The following is a 16358-nucleotide window of genomic DNA, read 5'->3' as shown; positions in this document are numbered from 1 at the left end:
ATGTCATGTTGTTAGCAAAGGCACTCTCATCGGTCGTCTGCTGCCACATGCCACTAACGCCAAATTTCACGCACTGTCCTAACAGGTACTTCCTGCGGCTATTTCACTTAACGTTGCTCGTCTGTTAGCACTGACGACTCTACGCACTCGCTGCTGCTCTCGGTCGTGAAGTAAAGGCCATCGGCCCCTGTGTTGTCCGCTGGTAGAGGTAATGCCTAAAACTTATTATTCCGGCACACTGTTGACACTGTGGATCTCGAAATATTGAACTCCCCATCGATTTGCGAAATGGAATGTCCCATGCTCTAAGTACCATTCCGCGTTCATGACAGTCTGTTAATTTCAGTGGAGCGGAGCAGATATCGATTTACCATGACTTTTGTCTCCTCACTGTAATACGCCACTAAGGTGCAAAATATGGAAACGAAATTGTTACTGTTTGCATGTATTTCGGTAATGCTTTTCTTCACAATCTCGTACAACTTTATCAGCAAGTAACATAAAAGTCTGATTCATGTATTCACATAAATAGTATAGCTATACATCGCCAAAGCCGTAAATGCAAAGTCGCAGTAGAAAGTCATCGTTTGTTGCGTTTATCAGAATAAGCTAAACCACGGAACGTTATTAGACTTCCCTTTATTGTCTGTCCAACCTCAACAATCAAGACACGGAGCTTCCACACCTAACAGCATCCGAAATTATTCCATCTAGTCGCTCTTATCAGACCCACTAGTTTGCACGTGCATGCACAGTCAGCGCGCTCAAGCCATTTCATAGCACAACTGCACATTTCTCTACTACATATTCCCCCTGCCTTTCCTACTTACAGTTGTATCAACATTCCAACGGATGTTTCCTATACTTAGATCAGCCGCTTTATTTTTCTTAATACAGAAATTTGACCCAGTATACTAACGTGACAGTGCTAATTATAAAACTACCAAATACAGGGGCACCAAAATGTATTGGCACAGACACTTGTCGCATCTACTACGAAATCTATAAATACTAGAAACATTATACGTATACCATTATCTCTGACTCAATAGAGGAAATAATTTGTATATCTAAATAATTTCCAAACACAACAGACGCAACGTAATCAATTAAATGAGGGTTTCTTCCTGCTCAAAAAAGTATTCGCGAACTGTGCGACGTTTACTATTGCACACGAAAGCTTGAAATTCAGCGGCGCGCGTACCAGATTTGTGCAATCGAAGTTGACAAACAGTTCAGCCGCTTGCCCGACGGTCAGTGTAAGGGGCATTCAGTTCTCACGATGAGTCCGAAGGGGAAGGAGTATTCCCCACCGTTCCACAACAAAGCGGTTTTATTGCATTCACAGGGTTGCCGTCAGATTTGTAAAGAACTTTCTGCTAATTTTAAACAGTGCGCTCAGTCACAAAGAAGTTTCAAGAGACTGATACAACAGATGCTAAACGCAGGTAGACATCCAAGAGTCCTTACATGTAGGGAGTGTCGAAGGAGACGTTTAAAAGTGTATTGTCGTTTATATCGGACATCCATTCAACGTCTAGCAAATAGGTCTGTAGTTAATCTATTACAAATGTTTCGAACGCATCTAGTATTTATGGCAGATCTCACAAAAAGAAACCATTTATTTCGGAAGTTAACCGAAAAAAACGCTTGCAGTTCACCAAACGCAATGTCAATAAATTTTGAAATACTGTTCTTTTTTTGCCGAACCCAAATTTAACTTATTTGGATCTTACGGAAAGAGAAAAGTGTGGCGCAGGCCAAATGCAGAGCTCCAATTTCAACATTTATGGCTCTGATGATGCAGTACGAACCAAAACTGGTTGTTAAGTAAATACATTTGTTCAATAGCTCTGGTCGGTTATCATGAAGTCCTTCAGCAGTGGCCATATTTGATTGGAGTTGTGGAGTCTGGCGAAACAAACCGTTACAGATATTTTGTGTTTCAAGTGGGAAAGATCTCCTTCGCGAAAGTTGAGGGTTAGAGAAGAGTCTGTTCAAATCAGAATTGTAAACATACCATTTTTCCTTCTCGTCATCTGCACTTCATGGATTCTTCCCCGTTCCGGTTTCACAGTTGTCTCCAGCGTGTTCTTGTTCGTCTCGATCCGTCCTTCCCCCAGCATGTACGCCAACGCTGTCTTGGGAAATACGATATTTTCCACTTTTGAAAGTGGTCGGTCCTACTCCGTTAGTTACTTAATGTTTTCTTATATAGTAATTTTATATTTAATTCTCTCCTAATGTCTTCATCTCGTATCTTATCCATCCTCTTACAGCCTGTAACATTCCTTGAAAACCACATTTCAGCTAACTGTACTTCACACAGTTAATTTTGAGTTGGCACCGAGGCTTCGCTGCGGTAAAGCAATATTGGTAAAGTCATTATTTTACATAACTTCACTTTCGTTTCTTCCTAATTTCATTTTTAAAAGCTCTTTTAGTGGCCCCACATACAAAACCAAAGTCTTTCGGGAATGCTTCCACACTTGAAATAAATAGCTCCGTTTCCGCATTACGACGTTGACGTCAGAGTTTTCCACTTTCCTGAAGCAAGTGATTATGCCCTTTTGCACGTCAGATAAATCGCAACGTTTCCGCATTACCACAACAACTGTTGAGATTTCCACTTCACCCCGATACGCTTTATATACCCTCCACTGCTAATGCTGCCACCGGGTGTCTGTGAGTGCTTATTGCACGTTGAAGCCGAACATAGGCGGTGGTCACGTTGATGTGACTGGACCGTGTATATACAGGCTGAGATATGTTGTAGAAATATTTTTATTATTACATTATTAGCGCCAGTGATAGGAATTACTGTTATATAGGGAGGTCGATTGATCGTGACCGGAGCAAATATCTCACGAAATAAGCGTCAAACGAAAAAACTACAAAGAACGAAACTTGTGTAGCTTGAAGGGGGAAACCGGATGGCGCTATAGTTGGCCCGCTAGATGGCGCTGCCATAGGTCAAAAGAATATCAACTGCGTTTTTTTAAATACGAACCCCCTATTTTTTATTACACATTCGTGTAGTACGTAAAGAAATATGACTGTTTTATTTGGACCACTTTTTTCCCTTTGTCATAGATGGCGCTGAAATAGTCACAAACATATGGCTCCCAAATTTAGACGAACAGCTGGTAACAGGTAGGTTTTTTAAATTAAAAATACAGAACGTAGTTACGTTTGAACATTTTACTTCCGTTGTTCCAATGTGATACATGTACCTTTGCGAACCTATCATTTCTGAGAACGCATGCTGGTACAGCGTGATTACCTGTAAATACCACATTAATGCAATAAATGCTCAAAATGATGCCGTCAACCGCAATGCATTTGGCAATAAGTGTAACGACATTCCTCTCAACAGCGAGTAGTTAGCCTTCCGTAATGTTTACACATGCATTGACAATGCGCTGACTCATGTTGTCAGGCGTTGTCGGTGGATCACGATAGCAAATATCCTTCAACATTCCCGACAGAAAGAAATCCAGCGACTTCAGGTCCGGTGAACGTGCGGGCCATGCTTTGGTGCTTCGACGACCAATCCACCTGTCATGAAATATGCTATTCAATACTTCTTTAACCGCACGCGTGCTATGTGCCGGACACCCATCATGTTAGAAGTACATCGCCGTTCTGTCATGCAGTGAAACATCTTGTAGTAACATCGGTAGAACATTACGTAAGAAATCAGCGTACATTGCACCATTTAGAGTGCCATTGATAAAATGGTAGCCAATTATCCTTCCTCCCACAATGCCGCACCATACATTAACCTGCCAAGGTAGCTGATGTTCTACTTGTGCAGCCATCGTGGATTTTCCATTGGCCAATAGTGCATATTATGCCGGTTTACGTTACCGCTGTTGGTGAATGACGCTTCGTCGCTAAATAGAACGCGTGCAAAAAATCTGTCATCGTCCCGTAATTTCTCTTGTGCCCAGTGACAGAACTGTGCACGACGTTCAAAGTCGTCGCCATGCAATTCCTGGTGCATAGAAATATGGTGCGGGTCCAATCGATTTTGATGTCGCATTCTCAACACCGACGTTTTTGAGATTCCCGATTCTCGCGCAATTTGTCTGCTGCTGATGTGCGGATGAGCCGCGACAGCAGCTAAAACACCTACTTGATTATCATAATTTCCTGTAGGTCGTGGTTGACGTTTCACATGTGGCTGAACACTTCCTGTTTCCTTAAATAACGTAATATCCGGCAACGGTCCGGACACTTGGATGATGTCGTCCAGGATACCGAGCAGATACGTAGCACACGCCCGTTGGGCATTTTGATCACAATAGCCATACATCAACACGATATCGACCTTTTCCGCAATTGGTAAACGGTCATTTTAATACGGGTATTGTATCACAAAACAAATACCGTCCGCACTGGCGGAATATTACGTGATATCACGCACTTAAACGTTTGTGACTACTACGGCGCATCTATCACAAAGCGAAAAAAGTGGTCCAGCTAAAACATTCATATTTCTTTACGTACTACACGAATATGTAGTAAAAAATGTGGGTTCCTATTTTTAAAAACGCAGTTGATATCCGTTGGACCTAAGGCAGCGCCATCTAGCGGGTCAACGATAGCGCCGTCTGGTTTCCCCCTTCAAGCTAGATGAGTTTCGTTCTGTGTATTTTTTTATTTGATGCTTATTTCGTGAGATATTTGACCCGGTCACTATCAATGGACCACCCTGTTTACAGTACTTTAAAAGTATTCAACATACTGTACGACTTGCGCTAGTCACAAAGGAGAGCATAATTTCAAAAACATTGTTCAAATGGCTCTGAGCACTATGGGACTTAACTGCTGTGGTCATCAGTCCCCTAGAACTTAGAACTACTTAAACCTAGCTAACCTAAGGACATCACACACATCCATGCCCGAGGCAGGATTCGAACCTGCGACCGTAGCGGTCGCGCGGTTCCAGACTGTAGCGCCTAGAACCGCTCGGCCACTCTGGCCGGCAGCATATTTTCACAAAGCGATCAATAAATATAAAAATAAGTACATAAGCCAACTGTAATGAGCTAGACATTGAGCTGTGAAAGGAAGTTTCTGGCGAGTTATTGTACGAGAAAGAAGATTATGGGTTAACGTCCCGCCCTCAGCGAGATTATTAGAGACGGAGCACAAGCTCGGACTGTTTGAAGAAGGACGGAGGAAATTGACCGTGCACTTTCATGTGGATCAACCTGTCATTTGCCTGAAGTGATTCAGGGAAATTACGGTAAACCTAATTCGGAATGAACGCAATTGAACTGTCGCCCTCCCGATCCCGGGTCCAGCGTGCTAACCAGTGCGCATCCTCACTCAGTGTCTTGTGTAAATGTCTGCGAAAGAAATAAAGTGTGGTGTGAAAAGACAAGGAAGGTTTATTATTACTTCGTTGAGTAACATCGTATTATCTAAGTAATAATTAATCAATAGCATTCAGTATTTTTAGGATATTCAAAGCAAAATTATTCTCTCCTTGTTAGACATGTGTCACTTTCGCCGTGAATGTTCACTGTGACTCTTTACTTTTCACACGAAACAATATGGTACTGGAAGGAGCCGCGCTTGGCTATGCCAGGTATTTGTCGCTCGGTTGCAGTGCCTTCTCCTCAGCCACCGTCCGACTGCCAGTGTGTGTGTGTGTGTGTGTGTGTGTGTGTGTGTGTGTGTGTGCGCGCGCGCCGCCCCCAGTGACGGTTAGTTAGGTCTCTGAGAGCGTGCCAGAGGCCTCGGTTCCACTCGGGGGACGCTACTGGAGCGCTCTTACAGCAGCCGAGGGAAAGCTACGTCTCTGGGCGCTCGCTATTATGTTCACTGTTCACGTTTACTCGTTTCGGGATCTGGTCACCGGAGGAAGAAACCGTCATTTTGCCGTGCCTGGAGCCATTTCAAAGAGAATTCTATTTAAAATATGAAGAATGATTCAGTAAAATGATTGGTTTCGCTGAAATTTTTACATATCCTATACCTTGGTTTACGTACTTCCGTTGTGAACATGAAAGCTGATTGGCAGATAGGCCTACATGTGGCTGTACACCAGTACTAGGTTGGCTTTTATTTTTCAAATCTGATTCTTTTCGTGTTACCTCTCGCCGGTCTGGGTGGCCGAGCGGTTCTAGGCGCTTCAGTCTAGGACCGCGTGACCGCTACGGTCGAAGGTTCGAATCCTGCCTCGGGCATGGATGTGTGTGATGTCCTTAGGTTAGTTAGGTTTAAGTAGTTCTAAGTTCTACAGCAACATTACAGGGAACTATCACCATAATCAGCATACCTCTCATCAGATCATAACGCAATTTAAAATGATAACAGCCCTCTGAGGATGAACTTGTCGCTTCGAAACCTGCGATGGTGTTATTTATAGCTAGTAATCGTCATTTTTAATCATTAGTAAGAATTAACCTGTATTTACACAAAACTACGGTGTCATCTCTATTTCCGACAAAACTACATTCTTGTATAAACCATCGTAATACTACTACTATACAAAATGATCATGACACAAATGAAATGAGACAATTGCGCTCTATTTTAAAAACCCTTGTGTTTTTGATAATGTGTCTCTTATATACCCTGGAAACTTGTGTCGATACTTCCATACAACCCGAGGCATACCACTGTTCTTCTATTCCTTGATCATTGAAAAGTGTGGTCCTCCATGAGCATGATTCCTGTCTCAGTGTGAATATTGACTAAGCGTGGATTGTTGACTAAAACTTCGAGGCGTTGCGAAGAGTATAAAATAACTTGCTATCAAGTGAAATATAATAAAAGAAAGTAGTCTCCTTGTTAGAAATAAAAAAATGGTTCAAGTGGCTCTGAGCACTATGGGACTTAACTTCTGAGGTCATCAGTCCCCAAGAACTTAAACCTAACTAACCTAAGGACATCACACACATCCATGACCAAGGCAGTATTCGAACCTGCGACCGTAGCGGTCGCGCGGTCCCAGACTGAAGCGCCTAGAACCACTCGGCCACACCGGCCGGCCTGTTGGAAATAATCTGTTTCATCCCGTTATTGGCTATTTTCATGATTTGACTGCTTCGTAGTAGGTTTGGATAAAAAGCAGTGGTAACACTGCCTTAACATGAAGGTTTTGCGTCAAATGGCATGCACGCAGTCTCCAGCTGGTAGCAGAGGATCAGTAGCAGCAGTGCAGTGAGCGGCGACGGCTGCGTTCGAATCAGCTCCTATGTATACTGCCTGAAAGTGCAGTGCGGCAGTCCACCATTTCAAGCGCCGTAACAGACAGTTGCTGCGGCCTACCACTGCAATTTCTCCCGACGTCACCTTAGACCAGCACTGAGAAGACAGCGACGGGACCTTCTGGCACTGCATCCCACAATCCTTCATGACAATGCACGATGCCACATGGCGAACCCCCTGCAGAAGCCGGAGGTGGAAGATATTGGAACATCTAACTTATTCACTCGATATGAGTCCATGCGATTATGACATGTTGTCCAAAATGAAATAACCTCTTCGTTCACGGGCTACAACACAAGAGAAGACATCATCCGAGTCACGGGGCTGTCCTTGCGAGATATGACAGAGATGGACGCGCTTATGGTGTACTACGAATTCCATCTGTGTGGGGGAATGTCAATGAGATGCGGGGCGATTATAATGAGGGCACGTAATGCATTAAGCGTCTGACAACAAAGTCTGCTACGATATGTAACAGTGCTGCCACCACTTTTTATCCAAACCATGTATTTCCACCTGATACTTCTTTCTCAGAATCAAAAAACTCTCATTTTTCTGTTTCTTATTTAAAAATTTAATTGAGCTTAAGGAATTCCAAGGTGACAGACTGGTAGGACAGGTATCGTAAATCATATTTGTGGGATTACAAATCTACACAAGCTACTGCTCTATTGACAACGTGACAGAGAGTTTTGAAGCAATGTTGTCATCCAAATACAGTTTACAGAAACTGAGCAGAGTCAGTCTTAGACATACGCAGAAATAATGGAAATACGAATATCACAAATCTCCGTTTCTTCTTTCGCTGACATTTCAGATTCATCAAGGAACATACAAGCAATACGAGATAAATAGCTATGGACACCTACCTTGCATGATGACTATCCTCTGGAGCATGGAAAGACACTTCATAACCACGTGGCTTTGCCGTGAAAGATCGCAGTCGTTTCCAAAAATTCTCTATAATCATCTTTAGTCTACTGTTCTCCCAATCTCGAACAAAATTAGACACGCCGACAAGTGCTACTGGCAGTATCGAATTTATCGACATCCCAGACAAAGCTGTTTTTTTCCGAGAATGGAAGAGTCGGACCTATGCGTCTGCATCCCACCGTTTTATTAAAACTGCTCCCGATAATTATTTCATATATCTGATTCCTGGAAGTTAAACACAGTTTCTCAGCTCCCGTGTCGGCATCCGCGCTTTTTCTCGGTAGATTAGCCGAATGGTTTACTGTGACACTATAACATACCGTTAGCTTACATAGTCACAAATGTATGGAAGTAAAAATGTAAATGTTCGTTTGTTCTAAAATCGTGCGTCTTCGTGAGTTCTTCATTGATTGCTTTGAAGGTTTGACACAACTTTGCATTTGAATACGAGCGTGTTTTTATGTGCCATAGATAATCCAGAAGATACGTAAAAACCCATCCGGATTCGAATGCATAGTTGTGTCAGACTTTCAGAGGAATCGGTGAAGAACTTCCGGAGATTTAAGATTTTGTGCAAAAGAGCTTTTACATCCTTATAATTAACAATATAAATTCACGTCTGCTCAAAATGCTTTGAAATTTTTACACAATGTTGCAGTCGAATACGAGCGTGTTTTTATGTACCAACTGTAGCGCCATATAACATATACAATTATATATGAAATAGTTATGGGGGAGATGTACTTCAGCTAGCTGTAAACAAAAACCATTAAAATAGGTGGCAGTATGCTTCCAGTTATTTCATGCTAGCAAAATCCGAGCAATCAAATTTTCTTTCGTAGTTTAACTGGGAGATGAAGGTACTGTCTTTGCTTCCCTCGAAATTAATGGGTTACTGAGGTTGACCACGCTGGGTTATAAGAAGGAATGGCTCGTATTCCCCTGCAATCTTACTATCTATGTCACTGATCACTCATATCATTTGACCAATGCGAAATATGACATCAAATGTCGTTCAATTCAGGAAACAAAAGAACTAGTCTGGATTAGGTTAATAACAACTTCGTCATGAATAAGTTATATTTTGTGAGCTTGAGTATTTTCCATTTTTTTTTATTTTAAGGTTTTTGAAGGCCCCCATTCTCATTATCCTACAGATTTCACACAGATTATTTTTACACAGAATGGTTCGAAACTAGCGGGTAGCCCAAGAAAACGATCTGAACATTCAAAAAGTGCTACATAAGAGCCACGCAAGCCTGGACGTACGCTATGATAAACGTTGTTGACCGGTGTCCGTAGTGTACGAACACCTGGTAGTGGAGCAAACACAGTCAACCATTTACACCTGCTTCACAAACAACGCTCACTGCTGTAATTAATTAATATCTCTTGGGTTGGACACTACAAACTGAAATCACTCACAAGAAGCACTGGTAAAATTGTTCGTCTGTTGATTCCAATCTTAGTTCTGTTGTTACCATCTTCTGATGACATCTGATATCCTCTGTTCATTTTGCCTGATGGATACAGTTCTGCACTTTATATTTTTGACTTGGTATTTGCAGCTGACAGTAATTTGTGGTACTCAGCTCCTCTTCACGGCGACGTGCACAACCCATCGCAAACGTGGTCTCGTAGACGCGTGAAGTGAAAGTTAGGACACACGTGAGATATTATCACTGTTACTGGCACTCGTATTTTGTGGAAGTATCAGCTCCACAAACATTCATTTCTCCCTGAAATTATCACACGGCATATGATCGTTAATAATCCACGATACGGTACACGTTCTCGAGAGTCAATAATGTTTAACTATTAATCTATTCTAGACACGACCGATTTATATCACATCTTGATATAATTTCCTTAGCATTATATATAACAGAAGAATGGTAAAAGTGTTAGAAGCCAATCTCGGAAAACATCAGTTTGGGTTCTGGAAAAATGTAGGAACACTGGAGGTCATACTGACCTCCTGAATTATCTTATAAGATAGGTTAAAGAACGGCAAGACGTTGTTTATAGCCTTTCTATATAGAGAGAAAGCTTTTGGCAATGTTGACCGAAGCTATCAATTTTGGGAATAAAGGGATATGACACAGGAAGAGAAAAGACATTTGCTACTAGTACATCAGACAGACTGCATTTTTAAGACTCTAAGAACATGCAAGGACATAAGAGTTGAGACAGGGTTGTACCTACCTCTAGTGTTACTGCTGAACATGAAATGTGTGTGATATCGTATAGGACTTAACTGCTAAGGTCGTCAGTCCCTAAGCTTACACACTACTTAACCTAAATTATCCTAAGGACAAACATACACACCCGTGCCCGAGGGAGGACTCGAACCTCCGCCAGTGTTACTAAGCAGGAGGCAAAGAAACCAATACGAAATTTGGAAATTCTACTACAGTTCAGGGGGTACAAACTAAAAAAAATGAGATTTTTCGACGACATTTCTTTCAGAGGGATTATTTGGAAAAGCAATTGAACGGAATGGATACTTACTTGAAAATAGGTAATCAGATGACATCAACAAACGTAAAACAAGGGTAATGCAATGTAGCCGAAATAAATCGGATGATATAGAGGGAACTAGATTAGGAAACGAGATACTGGAAGTAATACATGCATTTTCCTCTTTGGGCACCGAATAACAGATAATGTCAGAAGAAGAGAGGATGTGAAATGGATGCTAGATATAGAAAGAACAGCATTTCTGGAAAATCGTAATTTTTTAACGTCTAATATAAAACTAAGTGTTAGGAATCGTTTACTGAAGACATTTCGAGTGTATCCACGTACGGAACAGAAACGTGGACGGTAAGCAGTTCAAAAAATAAGAGAAGCTTTTGAACTGTGTTACTACAGAAAAATGCTGAAAATTAGACGGGCGAAGCAAGTGCTCAATCGAAATGGAGTAAAAAGATATTTATTGCACAACTTGGCTAATGGAAGGGAACGGTCGATAGGACACTTCTTGAGACGCCAAGATATTGTCGTTTGGTGACGGTAGGGAACCGTTCGGCGGAGAGAGAGGGGGGAGGGGAGGGGGCGGGGGGCTTGGGAGACTGCTCAAGGAGACTATGGGATGAATACAGAATCAGGTCACAATGGCCGTAGTTTACAGTAGTTATTCGGCCATGAAGAGGCTTGCAAAGACAGACTAGCGTGGAGAGCTGTATCTAACCAGTTTTCAGACTGAAAACGAAAACAGCGACAAATATGACAGCGACCTTTTAGGAGCGACTTTACGTTCATGAAGCACAAACCATTTAAACGTCCATTAGCGCTCACGTCCCAAACCTAACTGTTCTTTAGCCGTTACCCCAACACGCGGCAGTTCCATTCCCTCTTCCATGAGAAGCACAATCTCTGGATCAGACAGCAATGCGACTACATGCTTAGAAACACCTGCCGATAACATTACGCTATGGTAAAAACGAGCCGCTACGATAAAACACATGAGAAGTGCTCCTGTTCTTAAGTGACGGATAACGTGTCATACAGTGCTTACACTGCATTACGTACCAGAGCGCTTTACGAAGGCGCCACGAATAACTTCGAAATATGTCATAACTTCGAAAGATGTAACGAAATAACGGAAGAAACAATTCAGCCTGTCCAGAATTTAAACTGACTGCAGCTGCAATAAACGGAAATTCGACATCCGGTCCAAGTGCCGGTAGGACAATGCGTAACGACGAAACTTACAGGACGATTCAAAAACCATTTTAAATCATAACGTGACGATTTAACGTCTGAAGCAAGATAAAAATATTTTTCCCATAGTCTATTGCAGTTTCTTAACCATATGAAGAACGTGAGCAGTATTTCTATGTCTTCACTTTTTGCCCTTCCTGTAACGATATCGTTTGACTGATTTTGGTGAATGTGGTGTATAACTCTAAAATAAAAATGACAACTGTACAAGTTCAGTGGAAGTGAATCGCCAATACAAATCCCACAGTACCCAGTAACTATAAAATCCTTAAGTCGTGCTACTCAGCTTTTACAAAATATTCAACTTACGATTACACAGCCAGTTGGTTGTTCAAAACTGGTAGGTACATTGGCCTAGGTTTCGAACTTACTAAGGGTGTTTCATCAGCAGGAAATTTTGATAAATCGTAAAATTACGTTGCTAAAAAGCAGGGGGCACACGTGTCAAATACTAGAACGTTTTATTTCACTTTTGACCTGAGAAAACCTGCTCTAAATTATGCTCATTGGTTTTTAGCAACTCATTCTACGATTTAACAAAATTTCGTTCTGATGAAGACACCCCCAGTAGGTTTCTAAAACTAAGTCAATGTACCCACCAGTTATGTGCAACCGGTTGGCTGTATAATCCTACGTTGAAAATAGTGTACGGCTGCTGAGTAACAGCCATGTTTAAAACTGTTTTATAAAAGTCATTTTGACATAAAACCACCACAATCTGCTAAATTTCCGTTTCTTGTTTCGACAGTAAGTAGTCGTCTGACAAGTTTTAAGTATTTTGTAATATGAACCACAGATTTCAAATGCCATATGTTATGCACATATATGGCACTCGAAATGCAGGAGTATGGGACGACATTGTTAACCCCATTCAATTTGACTTAATAAAGTTAAAGACTGGTAGATCTTGACTTTAACGTTGATCTTAATGCAGAATAATAAAGCTTTTTAGCACTCTGAGGCGATTTTTCTTCAAAAAGTGTCAAGAACCTATTTTACAAATCTAATTTGTCAAGGTAACATGATGTGCAGACTCTTCTCGTACGGTCCGTGGGATTGTTGAGCCGTTCACACAGAATAGTTCATCCACAAACGATGCTGATCAGTCAGAAACTGACACTTCTGTTAGAAAACGGCTCTCCTTCTCTGTGTGTGACTAATCGTTTCAAGAAAGTAGATGAATTTCAGCTTCTTGTCTAGTGCGGTTGTTATCTAGCTGGGCGCATATCGCTCCTGGAGGCGTTTTCGCTGCTTCAAGCGTGGTGGGGGGCGTTAAAACGAAAACGCCGGGCGTTCTATTTGCTCTGTCGATTCTTCAAACTAACAGAACAAAATGTAAGTGTGTGTGTGTGTTTAATTGCATGAGTATTTGTACAGTAATACACTGCAGCTAAACAAATATTATTGATTAAAAGGACTTTTATATTACACTTTTTATGTTGGTTTCAAAATGTAATCCGGATTACTTAAAAAAAAAGGACGTATAAATTCGAAATGCTTTTAAATTAATTTCTCTAACAACTAATACTTTAAGTTCCACAATCCTGTGTAATGTCAGCAGGTGTTCTGACTACGAGTCAGTAGGCGTGCACTGAGTGGACGAGTTTAGACTCAGGAAAAATTCCGACAAGAGAACACCACAGACCACCCAGTTTATAACAGTATTGAGACTGCTGTAGCTACGTACGTGTTGCGGTATGTTGTTCATATATTCGGTAGAGCATGGCAAAAGCCTTCTACACCAAGTCAATGACATAACCAGTGCATTCTGGAATTACACTATTTGAAAATGGCAGGTAATATGAAGTATCGCCAATATTCGAATGGATACGTTTTTCCACCCACACATGGACAACGTTCATTATGTCTTATTTTTGAAAAGGAGTTTTCAAGCGAGACTATAAACAATACCAGACCATGTGATGATCTTGGACAGTTGCATTCCGACACACTCACCAAAGTCTGAGAAACGCAACACTGTGGGCAATTTAACCGCACTCTCAACGCTCACAAAGGCCTCCCTGTACTACCCACAGTTAAGGAAATAGTGTTACGCTCTGCCTGACTCATGTGCATGCAAGAAATTAATGTCTTTGAGCAATGCCGTACTTTAGTGAAGAATCTACAAGACTGCCTTTGATATCAAATACTTCATTGGAACTACGAATAAAAAATTTTCAACATGAATAGAGCTAAAGTTGCTTATAAGTCAGGTTAATAAATTACGATGATCTGGAGTGGCCTCGATGGTTATTCGTTGTTCCTGTGGGACTCATCAAACAGACTCTGGAAGCTATTTCTAGCTATTTCTAGCCATACTGTCAACACTCCTAGGCCGGTGAGTACGATACTTCAAATCCATTCCATACCCAACGAAGTTATTATGTGGATGTTTCCTTAATTTTCACTGCACTCAAGTAAGATATAACTACATTGACCTTTTCCACGTGTTGACACTATGATGTTTAGCACCAGTCACCTGTAACACACACAAAAACTGTGAACTTATGCATCAGATAGACAGCAGTTCTACATTTATGAAACTCATGTTAGTGTACTGCGAACTTGTATGGTACCCTTCTAACACGGACTCGTAGAATTGTTATACTTACGCTTCCAGCTCACTTTACTGTACGTTGACACGCACGGTAACTTTAAAATTTTTTACCGGGCCAAAGGAATGATGAAACATTGTCCGAGAAGTCAGGGCTCGTCGGAGAAAGGGCGCTTTGTAACAAGGTATTCGGCCTTGGTGGGGAGTAACTGCTATTGACGAAAGCGTTGTGGCCAAATACCTGAAACCGGCCGACTGTGGTATAACGGAGCAATATTTGCTCCATTGTCTGCCAAATTGGAAAGGTTAAAGGGACCAAAAACCGCGACAGTTGAACAGAAAACGGCGAAGCCAGAATCGAGGTGAAAGTGGAGTGTAAGGAAGTTGAATGGAGACAACGGTTTTCGTCGAAAAGATGAAAGTCAGTATTGCATTCGCGGAATATATATGAGGTATCCCGTCACCGTCTCTCTTTTCGTTAACGTCTTGTTTGTCCAACACACGGTTTCATTACTGTACTCTCTTGCTCTCGACCTTTCAGAGAACTTTTGGTGTTTTTACTTCTCAAAGTCAGAACTGGCTGTTTTTCCACCGCCGGCCGGGGTGGCCGTGCGATTCTAGGCGCTACAGTCTGGAATCATAGGATCGCTACGGTCGCAGGTTTGAATCCTGCCTCGGGCATGGATGTGTGTGATGTCCTTAGGTTAGTTAGGTTTAAGTAGTTCTAAGTTCTAGGAGACTGATGACCTCAGAAGTTAAGTCCCATAGTGTTCACTGAAATTTGAACCATTTTTTGTATTTCCACCGTCGCTCCCATCAATGGCATCTCCTCATAAATCTCGCCACAATGCTCGATAACCAGTCGCACAAGACCTTACTTCGAATCGGCTAGTTACTCTAAGACGAACATACAGTTAAATCACCTATACTAATGAGGATTGAAATAATCAGCGGTTGTTTTCCCCAAGTAACAAAAACTACATATTTGCTACAACAATTTGTGGATATATATGAAATTAATGTTTAGGGGGATCTACACATAAGACAGAAAGAAACAATGCTGGAACCATTTTGCCATTTATAACATCACTTGGAAAATTTGAATTTTCTGAACTAGGTGAGATACCTTCAATTGTCGTCGGAGTCTTTCGCGGCAGGATGACTGGATAAAATCTCGGTTTTCAAGCCGCGTCAATTCCAATAAAATCTTCGAGCTTTGGTGGAGCTAGCCATCGAAACCTCGAGGGCTTTATTGGAATTGACACGGCTTGAAAACCGAGAAGATTTTATCCTTACCTTCAGATTTAGTGTTCATAACGTGGAAGTCATCAGCTGATAAGGTAATCTATTAGTTTAAATTGCCATTGTTTATTAGTTACGTAAGTTTAACAACAGAACTGTACAATATCACACATGATACATGAATGAAGAGGAACATAATTACTAACCCAGAATCCATACGAAATTGCTGACACAACTCCTCATCATTCTCGTGTGTAGGGGCCGCAAGGAGGAACCAATAAAGGAAATGAATTTAAAAGCAACACTTCTAATATGTGGAGTCACAAGCCTAGTACATTCCGGCAGCACGAAACGACATCTGTTTCGAGTATCACTATATTAACACTACAAAATGAGTTAAATAATGCATGCAAAAGGAAACCAACACTGACCAGTCGGCATTTCATGATCACTTTTTCAAAGTAAGAAAATGGGTACGATCAACTACGCTGTGCACGAAACCTGGGCAATAAATTATAGAATTAACTGAATTTGAAATGAATACTACGCACTCCTCGAGACTGTTGTTTCAGAATATTACCTACATAAGCCTATGATTTCATTTCGTCGAGCAGCACTTTCCTCTGCAGAATCAATGCCACATTCTGTTTCCTTTCTTTCGAATCGAATGTTAGGA

This window comes from Schistocerca piceifrons, chromosome 2 (genome assembly GCF_021461385.2).
Source record: "Schistocerca piceifrons isolate TAMUIC-IGC-003096 chromosome 2, iqSchPice1.1, whole genome shotgun sequence".
Taxonomy (NCBI): Eukaryota; Metazoa; Arthropoda; class Insecta; order Orthoptera; family Acrididae; genus Schistocerca; species Schistocerca piceifrons.
This window is presented reverse-complemented; position numbering follows the sequence as displayed.